Here is a 12,299-nt window from a genome sequence, read left to right on the forward strand (position 1 = left end):
GTGAGTTTAGAGCAAGGAATTAAGACAAAATAAAGCACCCGTATTTCGTCTTCTGCATTCCTTTATTTTGTATCACGTGCGCTTTCATGCAATCCTCGTCCGTTGCAGATACGGGCTGCTGGGCGCCAGCGGGTGCGGCAAGACGAGCCTGCTCAAGTGCCTGGTAGGTCTGAGCAAGCCAAACTCCGGCTCGGTGCTCGTCTTCGGCGAGGAATTGCACAAGGGCCTCGTCCCGGGACCCGCAGTCGGATTCATGCCCCAGGTGCGGTCTCCTCGTGACCTCTTGCATATACGGGCGCCTGCCGTACCCCGAAGTCATTTGGTCACAGCACGCGCGAACGGCCCAAAAGACAAAGGGCGCGCATAAACAAGCGGTGACTATCCACTGAAGTTTATTGGAGGAATGAAACAAATATATAGGCGTGAAAATTGTCAGTACAAGAAAGTAGACAGCACTACACGTGGGAAGAAAGATAGCTCAATTCCTTTTCATATAACACGATGGAAGAAATGCTGATGCATGTGGTGCGGATAGTATAGACGTGGAAGGTGCCCATTATCTCTCCTGTTACCTTATTCTGTTGGCGGAACAGAATGCCTGCGTTTTTGTAGTATGGGGAACATTTACTCTTCTGGCACCGAAATGCGGACTAGACAAGAGAGTCCGCTCTTCTCCATTATCTGTTTCGTGTTTGCATTTGCAATTCCTGTAGGCGACGGCTGTGTGTGATAGCTCATCATTTTGCCTTTTGTTTTCATGTTCCATCAAACGCTTGTTCAAACACGTTCCGGTCTGTCCGATGTAGTACGTAGCGACGCCCGAGAAAGGGATCCGATAAACACTCCTAGTTTGCAGGGAATAAAAGGTGCTATGCGACGCACTTTACAAGCGCCTCTCTGTTTCCACCTTGCCTCTGCATGACTTCTTCGCACGTGGAGCGTAGTTTCCTAGGTGCTGAAAACACATCATCAATGTCGTAACTTTGCTCAGGACATATGTGATATAGAATGTGCGCAGGGAACTATTGCAAGCCTTTTCTTTTTCTGCGTTTGTCAGAACCCCTCTCTTAAGCTACGTTTCTCGGCATCCCTCGAAATGACTATCGCGCACAACGCCCTACTTGGGCTGAAGCTGCCCCTATCCTTCTTTTTATTTTTTGGAAGACCCTTTTTTAGAGGGCATTATAGGCCAGAGGCAACAATGCCTTCTTTTATGAGTTTAGTATGGCCAGACCGGAAGTTTAGCAACGTTTTAGTAGACCATTCCTAAGCTCCCAGAACTTCCCAGAAATTCACAACCGACCCACCCAGCAACAATGCACTACAATTTTTGGATTTTGAATTGTTTAGCGAATATGAACACTGTGTTGGTGCTATCATCCAGGGTCTGCTAAAACATTGTAAACTTGCGGTCTCGCTATGCTAAAATCACAAAGGAAGAAATTGTTGCCTCTGGCCTCAATCCTCCCTCAGAAAGTATTGCTGTGAAAAGGTAGGGTCAACGTTTCAGCCCAAGTAGGGAGGTTATGCGCGATAATCACTTAGAGGGATGCCGAGAAACTTAAGAGAGGAGCTCTGCTAAACGCAGAAATGAAGAAGACGCTTGCAATGTTTTCCTATACGCACATTCTATGTCACATATGGGCTGAAAATGCGTGTTTTCAGAACCTAGGAAACGGCGCTCTACGTGCAAACTATAGGAGTTGTTTATCGGATCCCTTTTTCGTGCGCCACTACGTACTACATCGGACAGACCGGAAGGTGCTTGAACAAGCGTTTGATGGAACATGAAAACACAAGGCAAAATGATGAACACACAACAGTCGACTGCAGGAATTGCAAACATGAAACAGATGATGAAGAATGGAGTGCAAGAGCCTAGTCCACTTTTCGGTACTGCAAATGTGCCCCAAAGTGTAACAATTCGGAGAGCACTGCGCAATGCACACTGCAGAAATGCGAAAACCTAAGCGTTGTTGGTGCACACGTTTGCTCTCACTATTATTATCAACTAAATGCACCGTCATTATCACTAATTTCAGCGTCATTTTCATCGATACTATCATCACGGTGGAAAAGGAGAAGTGTGCTGTTACATGAGATGGTTCAATTTTTTCCTTTCGCGTACAACCTTCATCTGGAAATACTGGACGCCTCTCCACGCGCTTTCTCTTCCCCACATGCCTTCTCTTTCGCCCTCGTGATTTCTCTCTCTGTCTCAGACCTCCCTCTCCAAGTTTCATCTTACGGGAGAAACTCCGTCATGCACTAAGTGCGGAGAGAAAGCCTACCTTAATCATATCCTGTGTGATTGCTCAGAGGACCCGCCTCCCAAGGCTCTCATAGAAGCTCCCTCGCTTGAATCATCGGAAGAAGTGCTGCGTAACGTGAGCCCCAGTATACAATTGGGCACCTTAAACCGCGCTGAAGAAGTCGCCGCAAGCCACCAGCTAACGGCCACTTGGCTCTTCCACTAAGACTACTCCCTACAACAAAGTATTCTCTCTCTCTCTCTGTTTTCTAATCGCGCTGCGTGACTGCGGCAGCACTGCGTTTTTACAAGTTGTAAAATGCACGAATACAGATTATTTACCTTGTGTTTCTGCGACCTTTCATCTATCTGAGGAGTGGCCGCACCCCAAACGCGTACCGTGGAATCAGAACAGTAAAAACGCGATGATCGCCGGTCCACCGTGTAGTTGGCACCTAGGCCTAGGCGTCGCCGCTGCGCTGGCTGGCTAGGCTCTTGAAGAGGTTCGTCACTTCACATCGCAGTCATGGACGGTATGGCGTCTCCCGACCGAAAGTCGCCCCCTGCTCACGTGAGTCCAGACCAACCCCTCTTTGTACGCTCTGAGAAAACGGAAAGCTCTCTGCAATCACGGCATTCGTCACGGTCAGCTCGTTCGGAGCGTTCGGCCACCTCGACCACGCCGAGCATGCTCGTCGCCAGAGCAAGGGCGGAGGCCGCCGCGGCGCGAGTGCAAGCATCTCTAAGAAAAAAGCGGCTGTGAGGCTGGGAAAAGCAAGGCTCGAAGAGCAGGAAAAGAGCACAGCTGCAGCAATCGAGCGGAAGAAAGCCGAGCTGGATACAGAGTTAGAAGTCACGCAGTTGGAAAGGCAAGCGGCCTCTGCGGAAGCACAAGCGGAGGTCCTGGAAGCTGCCGTAGATCTGCGCGGCGCGAGCATCGCATCTGTCGGACTGTCTCCGAGGCATCCGAACACCGCGCTCAACGCACTTTGGACAACGTACTTGACCAGGCTCACGCACGTTCGCAACAACGGCGTCCGCAATCGCAGCAGCATGACGGCGGAGAGCACCACGTCTCTTGGGACGCTACAACGGCACCTGAGAGCCACGCTCCATACACACCAAGCGCTCGCAACCAAGAGGTCACGCCGAACTTTTCGAGTCAGCAAGCTGATCAAGCTAATGCTCCGGAGCTGACCGCCATGGCGAAGTATCTGATTCGACGCGATCTTGTGAGTACCGCCCTTACGAAGTTCGATGACTGCCCTGACAACTACCGGTCGTGGAAATCTACGTTCAAGGGAATGACACGGACTCTTGAAGTCACGCCAAGCGAGGAACTTTACTTTCTCGTGAAGTGGCTTGGGACAGAGTCGTCAAGCTATGCAAAGAGGCTACGTTCAGTGCATGTGGACAACTCGGAAGCCGGGCTAAAGATAGTCGGGGAAAGACTCGAGGAATGTTATGGCCGCCCGGAAATTATAGAAAAGACCATCTTCAGGAGAATTTCAAGCTTCCCCAGATTGTCCGAGAAAGACACCCATAAATTGAGAGAGCTTGGAAGTCTGCTTCTTGAGGTTGAGGCTGCAAAAGAGGACCCTCACTTGACTGGGCTAGCTTATCTGGACACCGCAAGAGGGGTAAACCCCATCGTAGAAAAGCTGCCGCACCGCTTGCAGGAGATGTGGATCACAAAGGCTCAAAGTACAAGCAAGATCATCAGGTCCTCTTTCCCCCCTTCTCGATCTTCTCCAGCTTTGTCAGGGACCGGGCGAAATTGAGAATCGACCCCAGCTTCAAATTGAGCTCAGCAAGTAGCACCTCTTCAAGTCTCCCAAAAGCATACAGATGGGCAACGAATGAGGGCATGAGAAGAGCACCCATCTCAGTCCAACTGACTGACATGGAGGCAGGCACTGAGCATCCACCCCCAAACACGCCGAAGCTGCAGGATGCAATCAAGCACTGTCCTCTGCACAAGAAACCTCACCCTCTCCGGAAGTGTTGCGCCTTCAGAGAAAAGCCATTGGATGAACGGCAGTGTCTGCTGAAAAAATATGGGATCTGCTTCAGGTGCTGCGCTTCTACAAACCACTTAGCAAGAGACTGCAAAATACTTCTCAAGTGTGCCCATTAGGGTAGCGATAGGCATGCCACACCACTCCAAGCAGGAAACGAGCACAGTACTACAGACGCCAGAGGAGACCAGGATTCCTGGCAGTATCGTCAAAGTGTACAGAAGTATGCAGACAAGGCACAGTGACAAGTCGGGCTCGAAGATCTGTTTGGTTAAAGTCAGTCCTCTGAGCCAGCCTCCCAAGAGTGCAAAAATGTATGCCATCCTAGACGACCAGAGCAACAGGTCCCTTGCAAGAACGAAGTTCTTCGACATTTCCGGTCTTAATGGACAAAGTTCTGCCAACACTCCAAGTACGCATGCTGGAATTAGGGAAAAATTTGGGAGAAGGGCATCCGGATTTCTTATTGAAGACATTCACGGCTCCTTGAAGCTGCCCTTACCAACACTCATTGAGTGCACCGAGATGCCTAACAACAGGAACCAGATTCCTACACCGGAAGCGGCATTGCATCACCCTAATCTCAAATCTGTAGCTAGATTCATTCCTTGTTTGAACTCGGAGACCAAAAATCCACTTCTCCTCGGGCGAGATATCCTCAGAGTACACAATGTTCGACAACAGCGCAATGGGCCAGCCGATGCACCATTTGCTCAGAGACTGGACCTGGGATGAGTTATCGTAGAGAATGTCTGCGTAAGTTGAAGCCGCACACCAGACTGTGTCAACAACTTCAAAACAAACGTCCTCGAAAATGGACGTCCCTCCCTTTTCGAACTATGCCAGAATCACTTCCTGGTCAAGGAGAAGATCGCAAGCCCTCCTGAGTTGATACACTGCTTCCAACCTGCTCAGCACGCTTCTTGGAACGACAGCTATGATAATGGAATCACAGAAACGCTATTCCAGACTACGAAAGATGACAACAGACCTTCCCTTTCCGTGGAGGAGGAGGAGGAGGAGGAGGAAAAAACTTTATTAAAAAAAATGTAAACACTCCCAGGAGGACCTCTTAGTCCAGGAGCCCTCTGGCTGTTCCTTCTAGCTTAGCCCGCTCGACCAGCCGTAACTGATCTGCAGGTTGCGTGGCTAGAAGGGCAGCCTCCCAGGAGGAGGGGGTGGGGTGTTTGACGGGAGGAACGCGGATTGGATGTGGGCATTCCCATAAGTAATGGTAGAGGGTGGGTGGGGTGGCATTGCATGTGGTGCAGTACGGTGGGAAGTCCGTGGGGTGAAATATGTGGGCAAATTGAGGAGATGGAAACGAATGTGTTTGGAGTTGTCGCCAGTATGTGCTGTCGATGTGAGAAAGCGTGGGATGTGGTGGCGGGAACGTGGCACGGCAGCGACGATAGTACTGAACAATTGTAGTGTAGTCAAGAGGTTCGATGGTGGTGTATAATGAAGGTTTGGGGAGGACATCCACCGGCGCCCGGAAGCTTAGTTCTCGGGCAAACGCATGAGCGCGCTCATTTCCGAGGATGTCCTCATGCCCAGGAACCCATGTGATGGTGATGGTATCGGGAGGGGTAGGTAGAGTAGATAATATTTTAGCAGATGAGTGTGGGAGGGTACCTCGCAGTAGATATCTGTATGCTGTTTGGGAGTCTGTACATATTGTGGTGTGCTGAGTCTGCAACTGACTGATGTGTGCAATTGCAAGTGTAATGGCCAAGCATTCGGCCTCGGCGATGCTAGTGCAGTGGATGGAGGCGGCATTGAATGTTGAGCGGCGAATGTCCGTGAATACAGCAGTGCAGATGTGAGGAATGTCCGGATTGTGTGAAGCATCCGTGTAGATGATGTCTTGGCGTGTGGAGTACTGTTTGGAAAAATATGAGGCACGGGCTGCGCGACGACCTTTGTGGTGTTCGGGATCCATATTTTGTGGGAGGGGTTTGAGCTCGAGGAGGCTCCGCAGATGCGGAGGGATGGGTATATGAGTATGAGGTGAGGGATCAGGGGTATTGTAGCCCATTGAGCGCAAGAGATGAGCGCCTGTAGATGTTGTGCGGAGTCGACGTTGCTGGCTGGAGAGGTGCGCCTCTATGATCTCCTCAACATTGTTATGAATGCCTAATTGAAGGAGCCGAATTGTACTGGTATGACGAGGTAAATGGAGGGCTGCTTTAACGGCTGAGCGGTGTAGGACGTTAAGTTTATTGAGTTGGGTTTTGGTGATGTGATGGTAGGGGAGGTGGTAAGCTAGTCGACTAACGATAAGGGCATCTACGAGTCTTAAAGTGTCTTTTTCCTTGAGGCCATGATTGCGGCTTGAAATGCGACGAATGAGATGTGTTATCTGGTTGATTTGGCGCTGCAGGAGGTGTATGGTGTAGGTGGCTCTAGTGTCCTGTTGAATGTGGAGACCTAGCAGTCGGAGCCGTGGCACTTTGGGAATCGGAGCGTTGTCAAGGAGTACGGTGATGGTTGGGGCACGTGGAGAAGGCTTGATGACTAGGAGCTCAGATTTCTGTGGTGCACACGCAAGACCTATAGCCTTTGTATATGTGTGGATGGCATCTGTAGCGAATTGCAAAGTTTGTTCAACTTGGCCAGGGCAACCCTTAGTAGTCCATAGTGTGATGTCGTCTGCGTATATTGCGTGCTGAAGGTCAGGTATAGTCTCGAGTATCCGGGCTAAGGGAGTTAGGGCGATGTTAAAGAGGATGGGTGAGAGGACTGAGCCCTGCGGTGTGCCTCGGTTGGGTAAATAGATGGTCGGGGAGGTGTAGGATCCGAGTGTGATATGAGCCGTGCGTTTGTTTAGGAATGCCTCAACGTAGCGCCAGATGCGTAGCCCGCAGTTAGTTGTGGCAAGGGTAGACAGAATGTGGTCATGGCTCACGTTGTCAAATGCCTTTTGTATATCAAGGGCAAGTATAGCCCGTGTGACATGTTTATGGAGGGTATTGTTTAGGATGGTCTCTTTCAGGTGCAGTAGAATGTCGTGGGTACAGAGATGTGGGCGGAAGCCGAATTGAGAGTGAGCAAAAAAACCGGTAGATTCGAGTTCAGGTTGAAGCCGTCTAAGGATTACATGTTCATAGAGTTTGCCAAGACAGCTTGTGAGAGAAATGGGGCGTAGGTTGTCTAAGGAAAGGGGTTTTCCGGGCTTAGGAATGAAGTTGATTGCAGCATATTTCCAAGAGGCTGGTAAAGTACCCTCCCTCCAATGTTGGTTGTAGTAAGCTGTGAGTTGAGAAAGAGATGTATCATCAAGGTTTCGAAGGAGTTTGTATGTAATTTGGTCGGGCCCGGGTGCGGTGCTACGAGTGATATGGGCGAGGGTGGACCGTACCTCCGCGGTGGTTATGTCCTCATCTAGCCTTGGGTTAGGTGGGGGAGGGGATGGGGGCGTGGAAGAAGGTGGGAGCGGGGGCGAAATGTATCGCTGTGTGAGGTATTGAAGGATGTCTGTGCCTTGTTGTGCTGTAGTGTGAATGAGGCGGTGCGTGTTGATGGCTGTCTGTTGTTTGGTGGCTGTGGGGTCGAGCAGGGTTCGGAGAATATTCCAAGTTTTTCGCGTGCCTAAAGTACCCTGAAGGCTATTGCAGAGGTTTCGCCAGTTCGAGTTTGCCAGATTTGATGCATACTCTATGGCCTCAGTGGTAATATGTGCGATTCGGAGGCGGAGTTTTCTGTTGTGTCGTTGTCTTTTCCATCTCCTAACGAGGCTTCGCCTTGCCTCCCAGAGATGCAGAAGATGAGGGTCGATTTGAGGTGCTTGCGGAGTGATTTTGATGTTTTTAGTGGTGCGTTTGAGTGCAGTCTGAAGCTTATCTACCCAGGCGTCCAGTGGGAGATTGCTGTCCTCGGAAGTGACTACCGCTAATTGCTCACGAAATTCTTTCCAATTATTGAGACGCTGGCTCTTGGATGTGAACTGTTTTGCGCCATATTGCACTTGAGTTTGGATAATATAATGGTCGCTGCCCAGTGTGTCTGGTAGTACGTTGTAGAAAATGGGAGAGCGAATGTTGGTCAGTGTAATGTCTGGGGTGGTGTCTCTGGCGGTGCTAGTGCCGATGCGGGTAGGGGCGTTGGGGTCCGTGATGAGGGTGAGAGAGAGTTGCATAAATGCGTTGTACAGACGTGTGCCCTTGGGAGTGTTTTTAAGGTATTCCCAGGCTGTGTGTCCAGCGTTGAAATCACCTACTATCAGTGTATGTGAACCAGATATGCGTTTGATGTCGGATAGAAATCTGAGGAAGCCGTGTCCTTTGGCTCGGGGTGGGTCGTAAACGTTCGTTATGAAAAGGCTGGGGGCATCTGGTGTAGGCGGCAGTATTTCAGTGAGCGTATGCTCAATTACTTGATTGCTGAGTGTATGGTCTATGGCCGTGAGAGTGTTTTTGACGAGAATTGCAGTGCGTGCAGATAGGGAGGTGGTATTGTATCCGGTCAAAGTGGGCGAGCAGCCTGTTTCCTGAATGGCTATGACATCCGGAGTAGTTGCGTGGTTCTGAATGTAGAGTTGTAGGGATGCCCTTTTCCGTCTGAAGCTACGGAACGTGGAGGACAGGACGTTCCTGAAGATAATAGGGAGTTTTAGAATAGGGGGACCCTATCGGTTAGGGGGATAGGGTAATAGCGGGGCGCGAGTGCGCATGCGCAGAACCCAAGCGGGCCTTGGGTTTTTGGGTCAGCGGACGACGGCGACCCTATCTCGGCGAAATAGCGTGGACCCTATTGCCGGATAGGGTCGGGCAATATGGCGGCGTCCGGTCAAGCGGCCGCCGCTCGCCTCGGCACACATTCGTCGTTACCGCTGTATGGTGTCACGCGTTCACGGCAAACGAAAGGCCAACGAAGCTTGTGCTATGTCTCATGATGCCCGCACCACCAAATTTAAGCGATAAAACGCCCCATATTGCCTGATTGCTTCCGGATTTACCGAGCTGCTAGGCTTAGCGAGTTCGCATCGTGTGGTTGCCATGGGGACCAGGCGTCGGAAAGCGCGGAAGGTTCAAATGAGGTTTCCCGGCTCAGCCTGGATTGATTAGGATTGTACGATTTCGTCTTGTCTGAAGAAAACAGATTATATAACTGATATTTTTAGGATATTTTTGTACAATGACAGCAGTTTCTGTTTAATAAGATAGCGTTTTTTTGGCTTTTATATATTTAAATGCTTTCACGGTTTACAGTCAGGGCGCTGCGATCGACGAACGCAAGCCCCGCTCCGCTGCGTCGGCTCTCCGGTCGGCTCGAACGTTACGCCACGGCACGGTATTTTCTCGGGGGCCCCAATCCTTGGGTTCCCCTATTCTAAAACTCCCTAATGGATGGCGAGTTCTCACAGGACGAATCAAACAGTTGGGCAGCGCCTCTTCCCTTCTGTAAGGCCGCGGTGGCCCTTTTTTTAATGTTTCGGCGCGCACGAGAAATCGACGCGACCGATTGCGTCATCTCGGCCACCGTGCTGCGCCTCCTCGCCCTCGTCGCCATGCGCGGAGTCAAGCGTGCATCCCCCCGCATGGTCCCGGCCCTCCTCCTCGCTTCTCGCGGGAGGGCCGCCCGTGTTGACCACGTTCGAGAATGTTCCTGGCTTCTCCAGAAGTCCAAGGGGGGAAGGCATAGCTTTGGCAGCGCTAAGCTGTTTTTCCGTTCCTCCCCCGCTTCTAGAAGGCTCGGCGCTGGCTATTTAAGAGCGCGCCGGGCAGTTACTGACGGTTCTGGCTTTTGTGCTGAGGCTAGTCTTTGATGGAAGATAGCGTAGCAGGCTGGCCCCGACTGAGGAGTCGTTAAAAAGAGTGATGCGCTCGTATTGCCGTTAGTTATTCTTTGTCTCTTTTGTAAAACGTGTCGCCTCTCTGTCTCGTGTGAATAAGTTATCTGTACCCTGTGCTTCGTGTTCTTGTTATATAAAGTTAATGTTCGTTTTGTTACGGCAAGTTCGTCGTCCTACGTCTCATTGTGTGGTTGTGTGTGAACTACACGTCGCCTGCCGAATCGAGGAGCACCTGGCTTGGAGAGGTGCGGAAGATTTAAAGAAGAAGAAGAAGAAGAACCTGTGTGATTTTTACTGGCGCAGCCGACAGTACGATTCGGCAACTGCAGCACTCCGCAAGCCCAGCCCGTTACTCGAGCCGTCGCAACGTTATCGGCGCTCACCGAAGTCTGCCGGCCGTTCAAGGTGGAAGAGCTTCGTCGTGTGCAAGGACCTAGGGACCCCAAGAGGAGATGGTCAGAGGCAGCGGCGAATATGAGTGCCCACCAGCGAGGAGCGGCGCGGCAAGGAGGGAGCAACCGTTGCTGAGGTGCAGAGATCTCCCGGTCGTTCGGGGTAGGAACTTCATCGACGCGTGCAAGGACCCAGGGACCCCCAGCAGTGACGGTCAGAGGCAGCGACGATCGGAAGTGCCCCACAGCGAGGAGCGACGCGGCGAGAAAGGCGGAACCGTTGCTCAGGTGAGCTGGATTTCTTGCGTCCGTTGGTGTGCGTGGCTCAGGCATTAGGAGCGGGAGGTGCGCAGTGTCGACGTGTAGTTAGTTTGGTTAGCAAACATGAACACCAGAAAGTCAGTGTTTTCCGGATGGACCAGAGTGTCCGTAAGAGTCCCCATAGCCTCACTGAGACGGAAGAATTGCGTAACAAAGACGAATAGTAAGGACCTAGCGAAGCGTCGAGAGGCAGAGGCGAAAGCAGAGGTTGAATTAGAAATGAGAAAGATGGAAGCCGAGTTAGAAATGAGAAAGATAGCAGCTAAGTTGGAAATCGCTAAGATGGAGGCAGAATTGAGAATGTACGAACTGGAAACTCAAAAAGCAATAGCTGAAGCTCGAAAGGTACCAGCAGAGGTCCAGTTATTAGAAATAAGACAAATGCCCCTCGAACGCCAAATCGAAACAGGTACTCAAGCAGAAGAAACTAAAAAGAACCCTCCGAAAGAGCGGCCCCGAATAGTGCTCGAAGGGAATGTGTCAGGTAACACTGCAGCTTCAGCGCCAGACACTACCGCGAGCATAGATCCGGCGGAGACGACCTTCGCCGAGGAGAGAAATTCAGTCGGCATGAACGGCGCGTCGTCGGCTAAGGAAGTAAACAACCCCAAAACAACTGCGGAAGCCGTAGCGATAGAAGTGCCCACGTGCGCTCAGATTACCGAAGGCGTCAGCATCCAGTCAGGTGCATGGGAAGACGCGCGGCAGCAGGAGACCGAACTAAAACTCGCTGTAGACGAGGTAATAGAAGAACGTAAAGCTGCAGCGTGTTTACAGACTGATCCTGACGCGTTAAATGTAGCAAATGCGGCTGAAACAGCGACACCGGGCGCGAGCGCTTACCAAGAACAGGGCGCCACAGTTGGTTCAGTGACGGCGGGCACGAGCGATGCGATCAGCGAGATCAGCGATCTTACGTTGACCGCTGCAGATGCTGTTTGTAGGGAAGAAGTCCCAGCAGCTGTCGCGAACATCAAAGTCAGCACTGCAACAGCCGCGGAATTGGCCGCCGCTACCACTTGTGATCACGAGACGCTCAGTAAAGCGACGAGTCTACCATTCGAAGGCGAGTGTTTGGCAGGCTGCATTGTTGCAGACCTACACGCGCCGCATGATGCCGCGCCCCTCCCTAGCTCTAACGAGTGTCGAGATGAAACAAATTCTCCACTTGAGCCTGAGCAGCGTAGCGCCGGCGGGCGTGAGCGGTCCTGCTCGCCTATGCATGAAAGTGTGTGCGCTCGCGAGCACGGAGTGACAAGCGAAGCGCGCGAAGAACACTTGCCGGACTTGACCACATGTGATGTGTGCGGAACTCCAGGATCTGGGACTTGCTCTGAACGTTTTGCTTGCTGTGCAGTGACTGTGCGCGAGAGAAGTGCTTTTGAACTTTGTGCTTGTGAGCTTTCTGCGCCAGGAACTGCGACCAACTTTGAATGTCATTCGTGCCACCCCGAGACTGTGAGCAAAGGGAACTGTGCATGTAGACCGTGTGTCAGCGGACGAAGGCCCGCGGCCTTTAGTGT

At 51.5% G+C, this 12,299-nt stretch overlaps 1 pseudogene; it reads left to right on the forward strand.

Annotated features, from left to right (window-relative positions):
* The first annotated feature begins 238 nt into the window (after window positions 1-238).
* Window positions 239-12,299, forward strand: part of LOC146201116 (ABC transporter G family member 20-like) — a 208,151-nt pseudogene continuing 196,090 nt past the window's right edge.

Source organism: Amblyomma maculatum, chromosome 2 (genome assembly GCF_055883805.1).
Source record: "Amblyomma maculatum isolate TAMU_Amacu chromosome 2, ASM5588380v1, whole genome shotgun sequence".
NCBI lineage: Eukaryota > Metazoa > Arthropoda > Arachnida > Ixodida > Ixodidae > Amblyomma > Amblyomma maculatum.